Here is a 22719-nt window from a genome sequence, read left to right as displayed (position 1 = left end):
ATCATGAAACACATGCCAAAGAACACAAGATTCTACCTAAATAATTCATTCTTATGCAATAGTCTAGGTAAATCAATGAAAGAGGTCTACACTAATAACGATCATTCTCATGCATCCTATTAGTTACAATCAAATCAAGAGAATAAAGAAGCACAATCCATAAAAACTCCACTTTAATAACACATTCTCATGCAATCATTAAAATAGAGATGATCTTAATCTAGTTCAAATCACTTTCATGCATTTAAACTAGAAAACATCAAATAGAGTGCAACAATAATCTCAAGCTATTAAAAATCATGTCTTTCATCAATTTATGGCATAAGTTCAATCCAACCATCATTATTCATCCAATATCAACTCATATCTTCCACCCCCTCCCCCTAGCTAAAAGATTAGCCTAGAAAAGGGAGATTAAACATAAAAACTAAACAAAGTAAGGAGGCAAAATAAACAAGGTAGAACATGAAAATCAAACTAATAAGAACAAATAAGCAAGTAATAAATCACCAAAACAAAAGGCAAACAAAATGAAAGCAATAAACTAGAGTGAAGAGATAGGGAAGAAAAGATTACTAAATGAAGACTTGAATTAACAAAGCTTGAAGAAGATCAATCAGCAACAATGAAGAAAATCACAGTCTAACCCTAAGAGAGTGAAAATTAAGAGAGAGAAAACTAATCCTAATCTAGGGGAAATTAATTGCCAAGAGAGTATTAACCCCCGAAAGGGGTATTTATATACAAACTAAATAAAGAAAGAAAAATAAATAAAATAAGTGAAAAATAAATAAAAGAAAAGAAAAGAAATAATAAAAAATAAAGAAAATAAAATCAAAACCCCCCCAAAGTCATCAGACCCACGAAAACAAATCTGACAAAAAATTCCACTCCCTTTCGTGGCTGCTCTGATCTTCCATCAACACCATCACCACGCATCATCACAGAATCACCACCGTTAATCCTCATCGTCATCAATCAAGCATCAAACAAGGCCGTTCAATTTTCATTAAACTCACGTGAGATGCTCGTGATTGAACCCACATTTGCGCACCCGCGAAGACATCGCATAGAGGTCGCGCAAATGCTACTGCCTCAACTCTGTTTTTGGACTCCATTTGTGCGCCTTCTGACAGTGCTGTGCGACCGCGAGTAGCCCCAATCGAATTGTAGCTAAATTGGGTTGTTTCATATTGGGGGTTGTTCTGTATTGGAGGTTGCTGCTGTTTCGGTGATTGAGAATGGTGGCGCGGCTGGTGGTTTGTGATGGTTGGTGGATGCGGTGAATTGGTATCTGTTGGTGCTCGGTTTGAGTGGCTGAAGTGGGTGCGCGAAGGTAGGTATTTGGTTGATGCGTGAGTTGGTGGTTTAATTGGTGAGTGGTAGAGTGCATGGGTGAATTGTTAATGTGGGCTGGTAGCAGGGCTGATTGGAGTTGCGGGTCAGGGGATTGTGGTGGCTGTGTACGGCTGCTCTGCTGCTGTTGTTATTGTTGTTGGGTGGATGTGGTTGAGATGGTGGTGCGCTGTGGGTTAAGGAGATGGAGCAGGGGAGGTTAAGAGGAGTATGTGGTGTAGGTTTAGGTGATGGTGGAGTGTAGGATAAAGGGATAGCAGCTAGGACAGCTTAGAGCATGTTGTTTGACTCAATTCTCGGACCTTGAACTTGATCGACCAATGACCTTAAAGGACCTACAACAAAAAACAACACGAGGGGATTATCAAAAGATAAAATAAAATAAAATAAAATAAGATAAATAAAGTAAAATAAAATGCTAAAACTAAAGAAATAATTAAATGAAATGAAATAATAAAATAAAATAAAATAAAACAAACTAGAAACTAAAAGAAAATAAATAAAACAAGAGAAGTGAGAAATTATTGACTAAAACTACAAAAATAACTAAAAAATATTAAAAACTACAAAAATACTCAAAAAAAGATAAAAGACGAGAATCAGCAAATAAAAGAAATAAAGGACAAAATGAGCAAAATTATTGAAAAATAAGCTGGAAAACGACTCAATAAACACCCTAAAAGTTACATAAAAGTCACTTATCAACACGTGAAAATCCACTATCATCAAAGGGAATTTCAGCCTTCATAGGCCCAATTCCCAAAAAGCGGCCAAAAGTGCGCGCAACACACCAAATTTAGGTTAAATGACCTACGTAAGGGCACACTTATCCAAAATGACCCTATTGAGAGATTTCCCCATTCTCTTACATTAGAGAAATCCCCTGATCTCGGAATCCGAGTAGATCTCACTTTTACCTTTTTCCGCACTCTTTACTTACTCTATCACGTTCTAACTTTATCGTCGGAGGCAGAGCTTCAACCACCCGGAGTCTCCGTTGTATTTCAGGTATAGGCGCTTCTCAACTAGTCTTCGAGTCGTAGCTCTCCTGAGCGACAAAACACCCAAAACATTTGTACCACCTCCTGACCTCACTATTAATCACCCAGAGGTCTTCACTTACCAAGAGGATGAGGATCCTCGGGTAGAAACGTACATAGCAAAAGATGGCTCTCTCATTACAAAGTCCATTCGTCCCCTAGAGATACTCTGGAACGGGGTGCAAGCCAGGCGGGAAAAAGAACTTTGCAATGATACTCTGGAACAGGGTGCAAGCCAGGGTGCATTCATCCTGTTTGGTTTGGTCCATGGCAAGGGTCCAATAATAGTGTAATTGGATCGGGTTCAAAAAGAACTTTCCAACGATATATTATAAGCCCAATTTCGATGAATAATGAGGAAGTTATGGCCAAATTACTAAAATGGGCTCGGTTTGATATTTATATGCAGCCCAATGATCTAGAGGAGGGCCTAATATTGATTTATCATTCCTAATGCAATTAGAATTGATTATAGTCTTCTAGATTCTTCTAGAAGGTTCTTTTCATTCCTAATTTAATTAACATTGATAAATTGACTTTAGTTGACTTTTTAGAGTTTTAATAAAAAAAAAAAGAAGTATTTATAGGGAAAATACAAATTTTCCCTCCTGTACGGCTAAATTTTATCAAAATTAAGAAAACGCTTGGAAACTGTTTTCTAGCGCCTGATGACAGGATTAGCGCCCGGCGCTAACCTTAGCGTTTGACGCTAGCCTTAGCGTCTGGCGCTAATTCGTTTTATTCTCTTTGAAACTCTGATTCGTTTTTCTATCTATTTGGCTGATTTTCTCTATAAATAGCCTCCTAAATCTCCATTTTCAATCATCAACAACTATCAATAACAATTAATTTTCTTTAATTCTCAATTCTCCTTCTCTCTCTTCAAGATTCTCTTGATCTCTCTCTCTCTCTCTCTTCTTAAATAGCTTTTCTCATACAAAATTCCACATTCACAAGATTTAGAAACACCTAACCAACTTCGAAGTTGCCTTTGCCCTAGACGTGACAGGTTTGATATTTCTGAGGGTTTGGTCCCAAATCTCTCTTTCAATTATTTAATTTAATTGTTTGATTGTTAATTATTTTCCTTGAAGTTACTAACGCGTGTATTTTGTTATTAGAAAGAGATACGAGGCATCCAAGTAAGTACTTTAATTGATTTATTGATATTATGATACAGAAATCATGTCTAGGTTGTTATTATGATTCCTAGTGTCATGTTAGGGTGTTTTGATCTTCCTAGTATCATGTTTAGGGTAACAACTATATATAATTTCTAATATCAAATATGACAATTGTGATTTCTGCGATGCCTTTTATTTCTTTCCTAATATCATGTTATTATCATGTTAGGGCTATATATTTTATCATTATTGTTTATTGACATGCTAGGGTTTGTTATTAATCTTGTTAGTATCATGCCTAGCATCTTGCTATTGTTATGCTTTAACATGACTATGATTATTATGATTGTTATAATTTGTTATTATTATTTTGCTTGATTATATTTATTGTTATTGCTTGATCACACCTTTTATGCATGTTTAATGGGAATTTGTACTTGTAATCACACTTAATAAGACAATTAATAATCTTGTTTAGGGTTAATATGATTATAATTCAAGTGATCACCAATAATAGATTTATTTGTGCATTAATATTCAACCAACATAGATAAACAGGTTTAGGGTAAACCTAATGATTGCATGTTAGTCAGAAAGCGCACATGAATACGATCAGAATAAAGTAGAAGCCTATTATTAGGGCAGGTTCAATCTCTTTTAGGTTGGATTTGTACCTTCATCCTCGAACTACCAGTCATGGTTCCAGACCTATTGGAGTTGATGATCTTCTGGATTGTTAAGGGGTGTAACCTTCACCTCGTGAACGGTTTACAAGTTCCTAAAACTTGTTGGTGACTCATTTGCTCTATCTTCTTTCCCTTTGGACGCCACCGTACTTTAGTGTATGATCATAGTGGGGTTCAAGTTTGTGGTAATGCTTGAAATATTCCCTACACATACCATGCCCTCAGTGTTGTTCTCCTTCTTGAAAGGGACGACATCCAACTCCTGGTTTATTTCATTAGCCATGAGCTTTGAAATGCTGAACTCCGGTACCCCATGGTTGAAAATTCGGCCTTGACCTTTACATGGAATCAAGAAGTTGAAATCATACTTCTTAGCGCATCCGGTGGTGATATACAAAGATCAACCCCTCAAGCGGCCTATGTCAAATTTGGAGTCATCCGGCAGGATGTTAAAATGGGCTATTGAAATTTAAAGTCTTGAAATCACTTACGATCTAAGAAAGAGGGTCAGGCATTCGCCGACTTCATTGTTGAAATGAGAAGACCACTTCCACAAGATAATACTGATCATGTAAGGAAATTATACGGGGACGGGAGCTCCACTATGAACGACTACGGTGCAGGAATTATCTATGAGTCCCCTAAGGGGGACAAATTTGAGTATGCACTACGGTTTAATTTCCAAGTCTCAAACAATGAGGCGGGGTATGAAGCCCTGCTAGCCGGCATCCGCACGTGCAAGGCGGCAGGGGAAACCAAAATTGACGCCTACTATGATTCGCAGTCGGTTGTTAGCCAATACCAAGGTGAGTATGAAGCCACCCATCCGGCTATGATCATATATCATCAGGCTGTCAAAGAGGAGATTGTGACACTTGAAGAATTCCATCTGAATCAAGTGCCCTAGTTTGAGAACAATCAGGCGGATGCGTTTTCCAAATTGGCATCCTATGCCTGCTGTGATATGCATCGGTCCGTCTTTTGGGAAGTTCTGGAACAAATAAGTACACATAAGGAACCCATTGGAATTCTTGACCGAAGCTCCAACTGGATGGATCGCATCCGGGCTTATCTGACAGACGGCACGCTTCCTGATTCACCACAGGAAGCAGCCGTCATGAAAAAGCGATATGTAAACTTTGAGATAAAAGATGGAGAACTCTTCAAACCAGGTTTCTTGAAGCCTCTACTGAAGTGTGTTACCCCTGAGAAAGGGAAGGAAGTTCTCGAAGATTTGCATGCGGGATACCGCGCCTCTAACACAGGCGACAGATCATTAGCCGTAAAAGCCAGGCGACATTACTTCTGGCCTACTCAGGAGTCGGACGCCATGGAGATGGTAAAAAAATGCGACAAGTGTCAAAAATTTTGCAAGCTAATCCATCGTCCAGCTACTGACCTGATGGCAATCCACAGCCAAGTCCCGTTTGCTAAGTGGGGCATGGACATTCTAGGTCCTTACACGCCTTCTCTAGGCGGAAAGCACTATATCTTAGTGGATGTGGATTCCTTCACCAAGTGGGTGGAGGCGGAGGTGGTAAAAAAACTCAATACCAAGGATGTCATTTCTTACATAAGGAAGAACATTATCACCCCGTTTGGGGTACCTATGTCTATGGTGTTTGATAATGTGTAGACATCTACTTTTGGCCCCCTGTCCTGACAGGAAGTGCAATGACGATAAATAAAGCCATCTTCGTGTTGGATCAATGTGAAGAATACTTATGGATAACTGGTTAAGCCACAAAACACAAATGACTAGCCCAAATTAAAGAAAAAGCCAAAACAAAGGTCTAATTAACTAAACCCGATCATAATTAGGCTTAAGCCCGTTCTTAAACCCTAATAATGACGGATTTAGGAGCGCCTAGGTTAAAACTTAGTGCTGCCGCAGAAAAAGCCGCGTGCATCTCACAAAGTCGTGCTAGGCTGCCGCGCGCAACTTCCAGAGTAGTAATTATTCAGAAATTATACGGAAAATATAAAATCGAATCTTACCATAAAGTCGCGCGCAAAAAAAAAAATAGCGCTGCACATAGCCACTACGATAGAGCCACTAAGTAATTATTCAGAAATTATACGAAAAATATAAAACTTGCGCTGGGTTGCCTCGCGCAACTTCAGAAGTTGAGTGCGACACCTGCTGCGGCAGATTACCCGAATCCCTAAACCTAATCATTCTCTATAAATACGAGCTTAAACCGAGGCTTCAACAGACAGAAATTAACCTTAAAACTCTGGCGAAATAACTTGTGAACTTGTGCAACCTAGCCATCTTGTCCTAAACACTCACCCTTTCGATACTTTGTTACTACGGTGGAGGTTCCCCAACAAAAAGGTGTCCATAAGTGTTCTAAACGGAGATCTAGCAAAGAGAAGTGGTAAATTCCCGAGCACTTAGTTAAATCACCTTTATTATCTTGTTTAAAAGGGCTTTAATTGATTAATTACTGTTGTTTGATCACGTTTAAAGTAATTAATTAATCAATTCCACATAGTATCTTGCATTAAATAAAGACTAGAATTGAATTAAATAAATGTTGGTTGATCACCTAAGCCAAGACGAATCTTGTTTATTTATTGTTCTTTCACAAATATTATTAAATAAGAATAACGACTTTGCGATGTAATTCCTATGTGAATTAATGCTTTTTAATAAAATCAACTAACATAGTTTTAGGTATTGCGTTGCATATATTGTTTGGTGATGAAATCGTAAAAAAGAAAGAGCCAGTAGAGGTCGTACTAGGGGTAGGATGACGATTCCCCTCTAAAAGGAACGTTATCTTAGTACCCTCGCTCCCAAACTCATTTCTTGTTTATAGACCAATTTGGGAATGGGTAAACTTATGATTTGTGCTAATTATTCCATGAACTCCACATGGAATTGAAGAAAGGCATGAACGAGGTTTATGAGTTTTTCCTAAAACTCATTGGCGACTCCTACTTGTTTCTTATAAAAAAGCGTGACGATAGAATCAATTCTAATTCAAGGTCCCCCAAACAGTTAGGAATTCAAATCCTAGTACACCCTAACAAGTGTAAAGTCCTAGGCTTTTAAGTGGCTAAGGGCATTTAGGGAGAGTACCCCTTACGATGGGATCACCCTCCTTACAGTGGCGACTCCATTGGGGACTTAGAGGTTACATGATTAATTCGTAGTTATGGTCCAAGGTATCCAAACACTAGGTTGCCTATGGGTTGTAACCAGAATTAACTTGGATAATCTCTAGTTAGAGAGAGAGACTTGAACGCATAATATCTTCCTTTTGCACAAAAGTAAAAACCAAACAAGCAACATTGCATCATGCATAAGCATAACACACTTAAACCATTGGGGATTGGCTCATTGACTAGGGGTCGCCAACACTAGGCGTCTATCCCAAAATAAATAACAATCATCCCACCCATATCACCAACAAAATGTTGGGAAGGCGATGTCATGGGTCAACACGTTGAGTGATTGATTTATGCATCGTTTCTTAAGGTATGGTACCTTTGGACACCCAAGCCTTTTTTGACATTAGAATGGCATTGCGTGAATGTTGACTTATAACATGCTTATTTGATTATATGACAATGTGCAACGTGTTAGGATAGTCTTGTTTTTCTTTTCTTTTTTTTACTTTGGTCTAGGTTCCCAATTACGAAGTTATCACTTCGTGATTTAGCGTCATATTCAAAGGATAACATAAAAATAAAGAAAAAAAAGGGTCAAATAAAAAATTCGATTAAAAAAACGCTCGACTAAAAAAAATACAACGAGCGGGTGGCGCGCGCAACTCATGAAGTTGCGCGACCCCTCCCAGTGCAAGTCATTTTGTTGCGCGCGACAGCCGCGCGCAACTAAGTAACTTGCGCGCGCCCACTGGACGAGTCAGTTTTGGTTTCTCAAAAAACAAATTGACTCGTCCGAATAATATCTTCATTGAAGAATTGTTAAGGGCTATGTTATCCGTCGTTTGAGTATATTTTGCGTTTTTTTTTCTTTTTTTTCTTCAAAAGCAAGCGTATTGATTTACTTATCCTTTCGTACTCCTTTAGGGCCGGTATTCAAGCTTGGGAAAGAGGACCCCCGGGCACTCGCATTCTACGTTTACCACCCAAAGATCAACCCCTTTCAAACCACTTTCATTTGACAACTAATCCTAGTCCAACAACAATGACAACCGTCGAAGAACTTTAACAAGAGATTCTTCGTATGAGACAGGAAAAGGCTCAAGAGGCCGAGGAGAGGAGAATTCAGAATATGGAAAATGCAGAAAAGAAAAAAGTTGAAGCATTAGCCTTACAAGAAAAGATGGAGCAACTATCCATCAAAGAAAAGACGTTAGAGAAGCTAGTTCTTCGTTTTACAATGGGGAACAAGTACTTTGACGCAGAAAAGTTTGCTCCTCCCCCAGGACTTACTTTACCAGAAATGTTAGTAGCTACGGACTTGCCAATATTTAAGGTGACTAATAATCCTCAAAATCACTTAATGTGTTTTACTGGCACTATGGCACTAAAGGGAGTTGATCCTAAGCTCTAGGCTCTGATTTTCCCTTTATCACTAGACCCAACCGCGAGACAGTGGTACTATGGGCTAGATCCAAAGTTCAAAGCAACATGGGAAGATGTAGTTTCGGCTTCCATCACCCAATACGAAATTAACGTAGAGTTCAAGTCAACTTTACGTGAACTCGAGATGCTTAAGCAAGGAGACGATGAAGGTTTCTTTTCTTTCTGTGGTAGATGGCGAGAAAAGGCGGCCCACCTTGCCCAATGGCCTCCTGAACTCGAGTTAGTACAAATATTCATTGACAATTGTCATGAAAAGTACAACAAACATCTACGTTACCTTAGTCTAAATACTTTTCAAAAGGTCTATTCTATGGCTACTAGGATTGAAGATGATCTTGCTAAGGAAAAAGCAAACAAACCTCATTATCATCATCAACCTAAGAATAACTACATGAAGGGGAATGATAATGCATCATCCTTTATTGACGTATTTGCGACTTCGACGCAATACAATAACTCTAATCGATATGATGATCCTAGAAAAAGATGGACAAAAGAGAGAAAATTTACTCCATTTCCTATAAGCTATAAAGAATTGCTAGAAAAACTAAATGAAAAAGGCTTACTTGCCCCAACAGGGCCAACACCACCCACTCCACCAGAAAAGAGGTTTCCTCAATGGAATGGTAGTGCTTATTGTTCTTATCATAGAGGCGTTAGACACGATACTGAACGTTGATATGTTTTAAAGCAAAAAATAAACATGATTTAGTAGACGATGGGAGAATTCCCACGCCTAAACCTAACAATAATGCATCCCCCTTAGGGGTGTTTAACATTGAGGAAGACCATATGGGAAGTTACACGTTCAATCCTTTGGACTATATCACACCCATAGGAGAACCTTTATCCACAATACTCATAGGGGAAACTAATGAAGTATGTGGACTATGGGATGACGACTTTCAAGACTTATATGTCTCTAAGTATGCCGCCGTCCCACCTTCATCTTGTTTGCAAATTGAAACAAATGGAACGCTTAATTGGGATCATCTCTTGGGGAAATCGCAAGACTTATCGAATCTCTCCTTTGATGAACAATGACATCAAGCACAACTCATGGAGCATCTTGAAATGGAAGCACATCCAAATCCCCTAGAAGAAAGTTAGTTTATGAGTCCTGTGACTAACCCAAATGAGATAGATCATTTAACTCGTTCTGGGCGAGTCTACCAAGCACCACCACCAAATGGATCTTCGACCACACAAAATCAAACTTAAGGTCAAACAAAAAATACAATACCACCTCCACTTGAGGTTGAAGATCCATTGGACAAACAACTTCGCCTATCCAAGGCGAATGTTAGCATTTGGGAACTCCTAAGTACTTTTAAAGAACATAGGAATTCTCTCATGAACGCTCTAACGGTTTTGTCTGTAAGTACGGACACAACCCCTTAGGATCTTGTTAGCTTTCTTACTAGCGAAAAATCCGACAAGTCAATCGTTTTCACTAATGATGATTTGCCTTTAAAGGACATTACCCATAACAATGCGTTATACTTAACTGTGGGATGCAAGGGATACAATATCACTCTTACTTTGGTAGACAATGGGTCGGCTGTAAACGTATGCCCATTACAAACGGCAAAATACTTAGGCCTAAATCCAGAAAAAGATTTCCAATCAACAAAACAAAGCATAAGGGTCTATGACAATTCGAGAAGATCGGTGTGTGGAACTGTTATGCTACCAATTACCACAGGCCCAATTCAAAAGATGGGTGAATTCCATGTTATTGACATAAAACCTACATTCAACCTTTTACTTGGACGTCCTTGGATACACGAGCTTGGTGCAATACCATCCTTACTTCATCAAATGATTAGGTTGAACTATCAAGGGCTTCCTATGACTATACATGCTTCTCCGCTCAAAATAGCAATAAATGATAAATCACTCTTAGAAATAAACCATGATAATGATGAAGAGGACATGTGTGGATTGCCGTGAAGCCAATATTCACAATCAAAATAGAAGAAGATTTGGAAGAACCATTCAAGCTTGATCCATATTCCACTCGGATAGTAAACAACATCTTGCTCAAGAGTAGTTACTTTCCTAGGATGCCTTTGGAAATAGGAATGAAGAAATCTCTCTTACTTCCTATTACAAAGAAAAGCTTCTTCTTTGGATTGGGATATAAACCAACCAAAGAAGAATTGGAGTCTCACGATGCCAAAAACAGAGCACGTAGAGACAATAATAAGAAAGGCATAATCACTTTACTCCCATCCTATCAACGAACCCTTAATGGATAATTCATCAGGGCGGGAGAAGATTACCCATGCTATGACTTTCCGGAACCCTTAGTTTTGGAAGGAATCAAGAAGCCTGGATTTTAGATATTTCATGATTGCTACTTCTTGGATGACGATCTTAGTATCGTTAAATCAAAACACCCTACTCTAGGGTGCTATGATGAGCACGCATTTAACTTGCTATTTGTACTAGAGCAAAATCATGTCGCAACAATGACCAATCAAAACGCCATTCAAGATGAAGTCTTTGACCAAACCTTGTTGATCACCCCTTCAAACGAAAATTTTGAGCATGGATGGAGGAAATCTTTCAAATGGATCAATCACAAAGGCGATAAACTAGAGATCGTCACAGGCGAAGGGAAGATGTTTGAAGAATCGGACGATATCCATTGTGGACTCAAAGGAAGCTGAAAATCTAGGCCTTGTGGCCATTACTGAGTCTTTATTTTCTAGTTCTAAGGACGAAGATCCCAAAAAAGATTCTTCTCTTGATGTACTCTCTTTTTATTTTAATAATATGAGCTCTATTTCCGAGTATATGCCTTCTCTTGAATCTTTCGAATGCTCTAACAATCAATCTAATGAAGATGCTAACATTAATAAATTGGTTGAATTAATGAATTAATGAGAACAAGAGAACCCTATCATCGAAGAAACTGAAATAGTTAACATCGGAACTAACAAAAATAAGAGAGGAGTCAAAATTGGTTTAACTCTAAATCCGGAAGAGCGATCGACCCTCATATCGACACTCAAAGAATTCGAAGACGTGTTCGCTTGGTCATACAAGGACATGCCTGTAATAGATAGGGAAATTGCGGAACATACAATTCCCTTAAACCCTACTTCTAAACCAGTAAAACAAAAACTTCGACGAATAAAACCTAATGACGCATTAAAAATAAAAGAAGAAGTACAAAAACAGTTAGACCCCGGTTTTATTCGCGTATGTAATTACCCAGAATGGGTAGCGAACATCGTTCCAGTCCCTAACAACGATGGACGAGTTCGTATGTGTTTCGACTTTAGGGATCTTAATAAAGCTAGCCCTAAGGACGATTTTCCTCTACCATATATTGATATATTGGTAGGTAACACGGCTGAACATGCGATGTTATCCTTTATGGATGGATACGCAGGTTACAACCAAATTTTAATGGCAAAAGATTATGAAGAAAAGACATGCTTTATTACCCCTTGGGGTACATATTGCTACACACTTATGCCATTTGGTTTAAAAAATGCAGGAGCTACGTACCAAAGAACGGCTACGACTCTCTTGCATGATATGATGCATAAAGAAATAGAAGTGTATGTGGATGATATGTTAGTGAAGTCCAAAGATAGAATGGGACATATAAAAGCTTTACGCAAATTTTTTGCTCGCATAAAAGAATATAAAATACGATTGAATCCACAAAAATGCGCCGTCGGAGTCACTTCTGGCAAGTTACTTGGATACGTAGTAAGCACACGTGGCATCGAGATTGATCCCTCTAAAATAAAGGCAATTCTTCACTTGCCTCCCCCTCAAACAGAAAAAGAAATTAGGGGATCCCTTGGCAAGTTACAATACATTAGTCGATTTATCAACAAATTGACTATGACTTGTGAGCCAATATTAAAAAAATTGAATAAAGTGGAGAAACATGAATGGGACGATCAATGCCAAAAGGCCTTTGAGAAAATCAAAGATTATCTCAAAAGTCCACCAATTTTAGCACCACTAGTACCCAAACTACCTCTTAGGCTATACATTACAGTTACAGACACAGCCACAGGCGCCATGTTAGCACAAGAGGTAGAAAAATTAGAACGTGCAATATATTATATAAGCAAAAAATTCATCCAATACAAAACAAAATATAGCACTTTGGAAAAGACAAGCCTAGCACTAGTGTGGGCAACCAAAAAGTTAAGACATTATATGTTACCACACACTACACATGTGATTTCTCAACAAAATCCGATAAAGTATTTGTTTGAACAACCACCCATACTAGGAAGGATGTCTAAGTGGTTGGTGATGTTGGCCGAATTTGAGCTAAAATATTTTCCTTAAAAATCAATGAAAGGAAAAGTAATTTCTGACTTCTTGGCACAACTTCCAATTCAAACAAGTCGACAAATGGGTAATTTACTTCGACGATGCGTCCAATCAAAAAGGATGTGGCGTAGGAGTGTTACTCATAAGTCCAGAGGGAGCACTGATCGGGGATTAGATAGTGTCGTTAGTCTACTAACCCTAATCAAATTAACAATTTATAATACCTAAACTACCCTAATACGAGTATAGGGGTAAGTAAAGGGTCGAACCCAAAAGGACTAAGTGTATCAATCTATGCTAATTAGACTACTAGGAAAGCTTGTGAGGTAAGAGAGGTTCAATTAAACACTACTAAGAGCAAATAACTAAAACTAGGGAAAGTGGAATCCAATTACATCAATGCATTCAACAACATCAAACAATTAGATGAAAATGACCTCAATTAGGACGATTTACACATTTAACTCACTCTCGCGCAATTAAACATGTTAATAATCCTACTAGACTAATTCACTCTCGTGCAACTAGCCTAGCAAAGATATGGAGGAATTTAGGGTTCTCAAACAACTCACTTTCGCACAATTGATTGAAAACACAATTAAAAGCATAGAATCAATTAGCTAGAAAGATTCTAATCCATAAAAGCATCATCCATACACAATAATCAAGAAACAATTTCATACTAACCACAATCAATCATTAAATTAATTAACATAACCTTCATCCATTTCCCTAGAACAAAACCTAAACTAACATAATGAACAAAAATATGGAAAACAAGGTAAAATAATAATAAAAGCAAGAATCAACAACTAAACTAATTAATCTACTCAAATAAACAAATAAATAAGCAAAAACAATAATAAATGAAAGCAATAAAGGTGAGAGAAAGTTAGGAAAACTCATTGAATTTATGAGAGGAAAAATCCACAAATTTGCTTCTTCAAAATCCCAAAAACTCCATGAAAAATCCCATCTTTCTCTCTCTAAACTACTCCTAACCCTAAGAGAGAGAAAATAAAGGCTAAACTAATCTAATCTAATCTAAAATTAATTGTTGAGTGAAAAGTTGAGAGAAAATAACCCCAAAAGGGTATTTATATACAAGGCTAAATAGAATAAAATAAATAAAAGAAAACAAATAAAGAAAATAAAATAAAACAAAAGAAAAGAAAAGGGAAATAGAAAAGGGGAATAAAAATAAAAGAAAATAAAAACCCCAAAATCCCCAATTTCCCCCAGCAATCACGATCTCCCCTTCTCTTTCATTCGGCTGCTCTGTTTCTTCCATCATCACCATCACGCATCATCAATTATCATAATCACCACCGTCAATCCTCATCGTCATCAATCAAGCATCAATCAAAGCCGTTCAATTCTCATTAAAAATCACGTGAAAAGCTCGTGATTGACCCACGATTGCGCGCCCGCACAGAAGACGCACACAGGTCGCGCAAAGCTTCTGCCTCGAATCTGATTTAGGACTCCATTTTGTGCGCTTTCTGACAGGGTTGCGCGGCCGCGAGTAGCAGCTCTGTGAGTTTGGGTGTTGGGCGAAATGCGGCTGTAATTGGTGAGCAATTGGGTTGGATATTTGGGTGGTTAATTGTGGGTGAAGGGCTGGTGGTTTAATTGGTGTTGCGGGGTTTAATTGGTGAGTGGTTTGGTGGTGATTGATAGTGGTTTTGGCGGTGGCTGGTGTATTGGTTGCGACGGTTGATGGAGAAGAATTGGAGGTGGTTTGGTTGGAGTTGCGGGGTGGCTGTTGCTGTTGGTGTGTGTGTGTGTGGGATTGCGTGGGTATTGACTGGTGGCAGAGGTGTTTAGGCTGGGTGGCTGGCGCGGCTGTGGTCGCAGGTGGAAGCTGGTCTGGTTGGAGGTGCTGCGTGAAAAGGAGAGTTGGAGCAGGGGAGTGTTGTGATGTTGGTGTTGTTGATGGTTGTTGTCGCTGCTGTTGCTGTTGGTGTTGTGATGTGTGGTGGTTTGTGGGAGGTTGCTATTGGTGGCGCTGGTGGTTGATTTTAGTTAACTGGAGCAGGGGGCTGCTGGTTGTAATTGATGTTGCTGTTGGTGATGAGGAAAAGCAGGGAGCAGGGGAGGACGAGGAGATCGAGTGTGTGGTGGAGGATAGGTTATGTTGTGGTGAAGGATAAGGCTGACAGCAGCTAGGTCGGTTAGGGGCATTGTGAATAGTGTTTGACTTGAGTTCGAAACTCCATTTATGACTCAAAACTTGAGACACGTATATTGAACCTCGAACGTTGGACCTCTGAACTCGAACATGACTTTGAAACCCGGAACGCCTACAACAAAAAACAACACGAGGGTGAATTGGAAAATAAAATAAAATAAAGTAAAATAAAGTAAAATAAAATAAGATAAATAAAATAAAATAAAATAAGATGCTAAAACTAAAGAAATAATAAAATTAAATGAAATAAAATAAAATAAAATAAAATATGAAACTAAAATAAATAAGAAAACGAAATAAAAAGAGAAATTATTAAAAATATAAACTAACGACTTAAACTACAAACATTAAAAGAAAGAAAAATAAAATAAAACACGAAAATAAACTAAAAACTATAGAAAATTACAAAAATACTCAAAATAAAGAATAAAAGACAAGAATAATAAAATAATAGAAATAAAGGATAAAAAGGGTGAAATTATTGGAAAGTAAGCCGGAATACGACTCAATAAACACCCTAAAAGTGACATAAAAGTCACTTATCAAACTCCCCCAAGCTTACCTTTTGCTCGTCCTCGAGCAAATTGACATGAAACACGGGAGAAGGAGAATGATTTATTTAAGCAAAGCTAGAACACTAAAAGAGACAAGAATGTACACTAACTCACTTTCGTAGGAATCACGGTCACTTTTAGCAACTAATGACAAGCCCTTTAAACCCCTAGATCGCCCTAGAGGACGAGTGTGCTCTCGTGAGGGTGTCCTAAGAGTTTAACCCACAACTCTAAATAAAAACCAAGGCACGGCAATAAAAAAAATAAAAGAAAAAGAAACATAAAAAAAAGAAAGAAAACACAATTTCATATTTGGACAAGAGATAGGAACAAACACCAATGAATGCGAACCTTTCTAAATAGACAAATGTATGCACGTTCTAAGATGTCAATGGTTGATTGAAACATAACATATGCTAAGCATAGAGAACTAATGAGGACTCAATCCACCCTAGCCCCAACCAATCGGGCCGCGTTCTCTCCACTAGCTTCAAATCAACCCTTAAGCTAGCTTCTCATGATTCCACGAAGGAATCGGAAAAAGATAAAGAAATGAAAAACTTTGAGAAGGTTATCCCGACATCTCAACTATGCATACTCTCTCCATAGGTTTGAGATCTATCTCCCTCCACCGTTCTTTGACCTAACCCCACTAAAGTCTAAGGGACTTTTATTAGGTTGTAACGTAAGGCTAAGGGTTAAGGCGGGGTAAAATTTTGAAAATTTTGGTGATATTTCCTAAGTGAAGCAAAAGAGTGGCCTACTCTCAAAAACAAACTCAAGAATTCACAAAATATCAAACAAAAATACCAATAATGCCATCTCCCACAAGCTTACTCAACACTAACACACAATATATACAAAAAGAATGAAGGAACGCTCCCCCCCCCCCCCCAAGCTTGAACGAAGCATTGTCCTCAATGCTTAAACAAGGGAAGAAAACGAAACCAAACTAAAATATATTTGTGTTTTTTGTTTCTTTTTTTTTTTTATATGTGTCCTTGCCTTTTTCTAACCATGGACGGCTTTTTCTTGAAACTTCATTTGATTTTCTTGAATTGCATCTTTCTTCTCGAACTTTTTGCATATTCTTTTCAAGCTCAACTTTCAAATACCGTACTTAAACCAATTCACAAAGTTTTCTTGCTCATGATCAACACTCTCAAAACTCAAACCTCACATGCCTATGCTTCACTAACTAAAATGGTTGGTACACATAGGCCATTGGGTTTGTAATGCGGTTTAAACAAGAGCGGGAAACATTAGGCTCAAATTGGTTAATAAGTAGGTTGATGCAAAATAGAAAATCAAATTTGTAACAAAATAAAAAGAAGATAAAGAAAAATGAGAAAAGGTGCCCTTTTCCTCCCCTAGAGAGGCCCGGTCACGATCTTGGGAGCTAGAGGTCAAAACAAGGATTAAGACATGCATAGTCAAGGATCCTAAATAGCCGCTCAACAAGGTGATGAAGGCTAGAACAAATGAAGCTCACAAGGGATTATAACCAAACAAATACAAACCAAGGGTTTCAAATCCACTATAGAGAGCAACTCCATCTTACCACATTCCCGTGAACTAAGGCTTCATGGACCCCTAAAAGTTCTTAAACCGGCTACCTTAGCATATAGTATCCTAGAGTCAACCAATGACACTCTCAAACCGTGCATACATTTACCACTTAGGAAGAAAAACATTCAAGAATGCAATTCCAAAACAAAATGTCCAAAATAAGAACAAACAAAACACATTTTGCCAAAATTACCTTGAAAGTAAACAAAAATCTTTTTGGACTTTTCAAAATATAAGAAAAGACATGAAAATGCATATACTCAAGTGCATGGCATAAACGAATCAACATCCCACCAAACATGATAGGATACCCTCCCCCAAGCTTGAATGAGACAATATACTCAAACATAAACCATATAAAACATGGGAGGGGAAAAGAAAGAAATCAACCCAACAAACCAACACATGTCCAACGAGTTACCAACCATTAGAGAAAGAGCTAAGAAAGATGTTACCGGATATTGGTGGGTGTAACTTCCCGCAAATGAACCAATTTAACCTTTCAAAGCCGATTTCCTCTTGAATTGAATCTCGATTTCCATATGCTAGCAAAAATAGGCATCAAACTTCCTTGATTCTTGATCCAAACCAATGCATTAGTGTATATCAATTCATGTACCTAGCAAAAGGACACACAAACATTTCCATGAGAGAAAATCTAATCTAAAAAGAAAAGAAAATGAAAGCAATAAAAGCCTCGGGTTACTTCCCGAGAAAGGCTTGTTTAACGTCCAAGCGAGACCGCTCTAGTAAATAATATTGCAACGAACGCAAGAGCTTATCAAATGCACTACTACACATCTCATATGATAACAAGTAGGCAAATGACGGGAGGAGGACGTGCAATAAGATTATTGCACGTAAATGAGGAGGAAGATGCCAAAAGAAAGAAGAAAAATCAAAAGAAAAATCAAAAAAATAAGAAGAGAAAGAAGAAGAAAAATAAGGAAAAGAATAAAAAGGCAAAACCTCCTCAAAATCTTTTTGGGTGGCATAATCATCCATTTCCTCAATAATGGGAGGATGAGAAGGAAAAGTCTCATCAAACAAGAGAGGGTCCTCATTAGGCTCTTTGACAAAAGAGGGGAGGAAAATAGGATAGTAGGGGATGTGGTCAAATTTCCTTGAGAAAGGGACATGAGGAAGGGGAGGAGAAACAATGGTCTCACAAAGCCTCACATTATCAACGAGGGCATGAAAATCAATCATAGAATCCTCAAAAGAACACTCATAACTCATATCTCCCTCAAACAAAAACTCTCCAATAGAAACAACCTCATCCTCCTCTCTATCCAATCGATGAACAACAACTCCCTCAAGATCCTCAAAGCCTAGAGTCTCTAAACCATGCATGAAAGGATAAAGGTTTCTCTAAAATTCATCCCTTTCCCATGAAGCATTGCCAATGAACTTTTTCAAGAGGCTATAATGATTTGTTACACCTTCAATGAACATACTAGCCATAACCTCAAATGAGTCCAAAGACTCATGGATATAAGGGTCACAAACATGCAAGGTAGACTCATCAAGATGGGGAAGGGGGTTGGAAACCTCAAAATTGATATTTTCTTCATTAAAAACTCTTCCACCATCACTCAAGGGACTTTCAATCTCTCTTGATTGCTCAAACTCATCATCATCATCCTCATGAAATCCCTCATTCAAAATTGAAGATGGCTCACTCACATGCTCACCAAGGGAAGCTATCAAAGGGGGTAAATAAGGGGAAGGATGGCATTCAAGCTCAAATGGGGAATGAAAAGGATCAAAATCCTCAAAAATCCCCTCATCACAAGAAAATCTCCCCTCAACTTCACACCCTTGGCCCACATCATTCTCAAAAAGACTCTCACACTCCAAATGAGGTGCCTCACATCCATTTACATCAACCAAAGCACTCATCACTTGGGCAAGCCTCACTTCTCTCAAATTTTGTTCCTCTTGAAGCTCTTGGAGTTGTTGGGTGAGATATTGCATTTGAGAAAGAATTTGGGCTTCAATGTTATTGGGTTGAGGTTCATGATCAAAGTCAAATTGCACATTATCAAAATTAGCACAAACCTCATCAAAATGAGCATAAGGGGGAAAGGTGTCAATTTGCATACTTGGATTATCACTAGGCACATAAGAAGTATCAAGAGAATTCATGCAAAAATTAAAAGAATCTTGGCATTGAGAATCAAAGTAAGAAACATGTGATTCTCTATCTAAAGAATCCTTAGCAAGCCATGTGAAGAAATCCCACGCATCATGCATAGACAAATGACAAAATCTACCATTATTCATGTCCTCAACCATTCCCCTAGTATACTCATTCATGCCCCAATAAGCTATACCACAAGCATCACTAAGAGAACACCCATGGTAACTAAGAAAACCATCAAGTCTTTCAAAGTAAGCATAGAAGGGTTCACCATCAAATTGAGGAAAAGATAAGCATGCCATTTTTATACAAAGATTGAACAAAGAAATGCAAACAAAAATCAAATTATATACAAGAACCTAGCTAATATAATCAACACAAACTAATGAACGCCTTAGTCCCCGGCAACGGCGCCAAAATTTGATCGAGGATTAGATAGTGTCGTTAGTCTACTAACCCTAATCAAATTAACAATTTATAATACCTAAACTACCCTAATACGAGTATAGGGGTAAGTAAAGGGTCGAACCCAAAAGGACTAAGTGTATCAATCTATGCTAATTAGACTACTAGGAAAGCTTGTGAGGTAAGAGAGGTTCAATTAAACACTACTAAGAGCAAATAACTAAAACTAGGGAAAGTGGAATCCAATTACATCAATGCATTCAACAACATCAAACAATTAGATGAAAATGACCTCAATTAGGACGATTTACACATTTAACTCACTCTCGCGCAATTAAACATGTTAATAATCCTACTAGACTAATTCACTCTCGTGCAACTAGCCTAGCAAAGATATGGAGGAATTTAGGGTTCTCAAACAACTCACTTTCGCACAATTGATTGAAAACACAATTAAAAGCATAGAATCAATTAGCTAGAAAGATTCTAATCCATAAAAGCATCATCCATACACAATAATCAAGAAATAATTTCATACTAACCACAATCAATCATTAAATTAATTAACATAACCTTCATCCATTTCCCTAGAACAAAACCTAAACTAACATAATGAACAAAAATATGGAAAACAAGGTAAAATAATAATAAAAGCAAGAATCAACAACTAAACTAATTAATCTACTCAAATAAACAAATAAATAAGCAAAAACAATAATAAATGAAAGCAATAAAGGTGAGAGAAAGTTAGGAAAACTCATTGAATTTATGAGAGGAAAAATCCACAAATTTGCTTCTTCAAAATCCCAAAAACTCCATGAAAAATCCCATCTTTCTCTCTCTAAACTACTCCTAACCCTAAGAGAGAGAAAATAAAGGCTAAACTAATCTAATCTAATCTAAAATTAATTGTTGAGTGAAAAGTTGAGAGAAAATAACCCCAAAAGGGTATTTATATACAAGGCTAAATAGAATAAAATAAATAAAAGAAAACAAATAAAGAAAATAAAATAAAACAAAAGAAAAGAAAAGGGAAATAGAAAAGGGGAATAAAAATAAAAGAAAATAAAAACCCCAAAATCCCCAATTTCCCCCAGCAATCACGATCTCCCCTTCTCTTTCATTCGGCTGCTCTGTTTCTTCCATCATCACCATCACGCATCATCAATTATCATAATCACCACCGTCAATCCTCATCGTCATCAATCAAGCATCAATCAAAGCCGTTCAATTCTCATTAAAAATCACGTGAAAAGCTCGTGATTGACCCACGATTGCGCGCCCGCACAGAAGACGCACACAGGTCACGCAAAGCTTCTGCCTCGAATCTGATTTAGGACTCCATTTTGTGCGCTTTCTGACAGGGTTGCGCGGCCGCGAGTAGCAGCTCTGTGAGTTTGGGTGTTGGGCGAAATGCGGCTGTAATTGGTGAGCAATTGGGTTGGATATTTGGGTGGTTAATTGTGGGTGAAGGGCTGGTGGTTTAATTGGTGTTGCGGGGTTTAATTGGTGAGTGGTTTGGTGGTGATTGATAGTGGTTTTGGCGGTGGCTGGTGTATTGGTTGCGACGGTTGATGGAGAAGAATTGGAGGTGGTTTGGTTGGAGTTGCGGGGTGGCTGTTGCTGTTGGTGTGTGTGTGTGTGTGGGATTGCGTGGGTATTGACTGGTGGCAGAGGTGTTTAGGCTGGGTGGCTGGCGCGGCTGTGGTCGCAGGTGGAAGCTGGTCTGGTTGGAGGTGCTGCGTGAAAAGGAGAGTTGGAGCAGGGGAGTGTTGTGATGTTGGTGTTGTTGATGGTTGTTGTCGCTGCTGTTGCTGTTGGTGTTGTGATGTGTGGTGGTTTGTGGGAGGTTGCTATTGGTGGCGATGGTGGTTGATTTTAGTTAACTGGAGCAGGGGGCTGCTGGTTGTAATTGATGTTGCTGTTGGTGATGAGGAAAAGCAGGGAGCAGGGGAGGACGAGGAGATCGAGTGTGTGGTGGAGGATAGGTTATGTTGTGGTGAAGGATAAGGCTGACAGCAGCTAGGTCGGTTAGGGGCATTGTGAATAGTGTTTGACTTGAGTTCGAAACTCCATTTATGACTCAAAACTTGAGACACGTATATTGAACCTCGAACGTTGGACCTCTGAACTCGAACATGACTTTGAAACCCGGAACGCCTACAACCAAAAACAACACGAGGGTGAATTGGAAAATAAAATAAAATAAAGTAAAATAAAGTAAAATAAAATAAGATAAATAAAATAAAATAAAATAAGATGCTAAAACTAAAGAAATAATAAAATTAAATGAAATAAAATAAAATAAAATAAAATATGAAACTAAAATAAATAAGAAAACGAGATAAAAAGAGAAATTATTAAAAATATAAACTAACGACTTAAACTACAAACATTAAAAGAAAGAAAAATAAAATAAAACATGAAAATAAACTAAAAACTATAGAAAATTACAAAAATACTCAAAATAAAGAATAAAAGACAAGAATAATAAAATAATAGAAATAAAGGATAAAAAGGGTGAAATTATTGGAAAGTAAGCCGGAATACGACTCAATAAACACCCTAAAAGTGACATAAAAGTCACTTATCAAGCACATACTCCAATCTCTGTTAAATTAGACTTTGAGGTTACTAATAATGCCGCAGAATGTGAAGCGTGCATTATTGGATTACAAGCAACAGCTAGCATAGGTGTGCAAAAATTAGAGGTATATGGAGACTCCAGCTTGATTATAAATCATATATTAAAAAAATGAAAAATAAAGAACTCCACA

Source organism: Chenopodium album, chromosome 1 (genome assembly GCF_948465745.1).
Source record: "Chenopodium album chromosome 1, dcCheAlbu1.1, whole genome shotgun sequence".
NCBI classification, from domain to species: Eukaryota; Viridiplantae; Streptophyta; class Magnoliopsida; order Caryophyllales; family Amaranthaceae; genus Chenopodium; species Chenopodium album.
The sequence above is the reverse complement of the archived record's forward strand: the minus strand, read 5'-3'. Positions refer to the sequence as shown.